Consider the following 1,871-nt stretch of genomic DNA (forward strand, 5'->3'; position numbering starts at 1 on the left):
ATTACAACAGGTTTATAAATACTTTATTACAACAGGTTTATAAATACTTTATTACAACAGGTTTATAAATACTTTATTACAACAGATTTATAAACACTTTATTACAACAGGTTTATAAACAATTTATTACAACAGGTTTATAAACACTTTATTACAACAGGTTTATAAACACATTATTACAACAGGTTTATAAACACTTTATTACAACAGGTTTACAAATACTTTATTACAACAGGTTTATAAACACGTCATTGCAACTGGTTTATAAACACTTTATTACAACAGGTTTACAAATACTTAATTACAACAGGTTTATAAACACGTCATTGCAACAAGTTTATAAACACTTTATTACAACAGGTTTACAAATACTTTATTACAACAGGTTTATAAACTCTTCATTACAACAGGTTTATAAACAATGTTTAGTACAACAGGTTTATAAACACTATTACAACAGGTTTATAAACACTTTATTACAACAGGTTTATAAACACTATTACAACAGGTTTATAAACACATTATTACAACAGGTTTATAAACAATTTTATTACAACAGGTTTATAAACACTTTATTACAACAGGTTGACAAACACTTTATTACAACAGGTTTATAAACACTTTATTACAACAGGTTTATAAACACTGTATTACAACAGGTTTATAAACACTGTATTACAACAGGTTTATAAACAATGTTTATTACAAGACATTTATAAATAGTTTTGTTACAATAGGTTTATAAATACTTTATTACAACAGGTTTATTAACAATGTTTATTACAAGAAAATTTATAAACAGTTTTGTTACAATAGGTTAAAAACACTTTATTACCACAGGTTTATAAACAATGTTTATTACAAGACATTTATAAACAGTTTTGTTACAATAGGTTAAAAACACTTTATTACCACAGGTTTATAAACAATGTTTATTACAAGACATTTATAAACAGTTTTATTACAAAAGGTTTATAAATACTTTATTACAACAGGTTTATAAACAATGTTTATTACAAGAAAATTTATAAACAGTTTTGTTACAATAGGTTTATAAACACTTTATTACAACAGGTTTATAAACAATGTTTATTACAAGACATTTATAAACAGTTTTATTACAATAGGTTTATAAACACTATTACAACAGATTTATAAACAATATTTACAGATTTATAAATGATGTTCATTACAACAGGTTTATAAACAATGTTTCTTACAAGCGACTTATAAACAGTGTTTATTATAACAGGTTTATAAACACTTTATTACAAAAGGTTTATAAACAATGTTTTTTAAAAAAAAGATTTATAAACACTTTATTACAATAGGTTTATAAACACTTTATTACAACAGATTTATAAACAATGTTTATTACAACAGATTTAAAAACAATATTTATTAAAACAGGTTATTGTTTGATTATTGTTTTGATTGATGGTCAGCGTTAGGATATACGTTACCAGAAAATGAAGTCAATCCACGGCCCCACAGGGATATAAAAACAGACCTGTGTGTGTGATGTGAAGTGGTTGGAGTGTGACTGGGTGAATTCAGAGAAACAGGACCGAGGCTGGCTCCTTGTTGTCAGTCAGTCAGGATTAAAACAGGTCAGTTCACTCTGAAGTTTGAAGGTTCATCAGCTACAGGGTGGAATTTGTCTTCATCTGATGAATGCTAACGTTAATGAAGCTCATTTTTTATCCCTCCCCTCAGGTTACTGCAGGTACATGTCTGTTTGTTTGTCTGAGTCTCTTTGGACCGCATTTCTGGCAGACTTTCTTGTTTTGTGCCGTGCACCTGCATACCATGAAGCAGTGATGGTGTGTGTGTGTGTGTGTGTGTGTGTGTGTGTGTGTGTGTGTGTGTGT

This window comes from Austrofundulus limnaeus, unplaced genomic scaffold (genome assembly GCF_001266775.1).
Source record: "Austrofundulus limnaeus strain Quisiro unplaced genomic scaffold, Austrofundulus_limnaeus-1.0 Scaffold767, whole genome shotgun sequence".
NCBI classification, from domain to species: domain Eukaryota; kingdom Metazoa; phylum Chordata; class Actinopteri; order Cyprinodontiformes; family Rivulidae; genus Austrofundulus; species Austrofundulus limnaeus.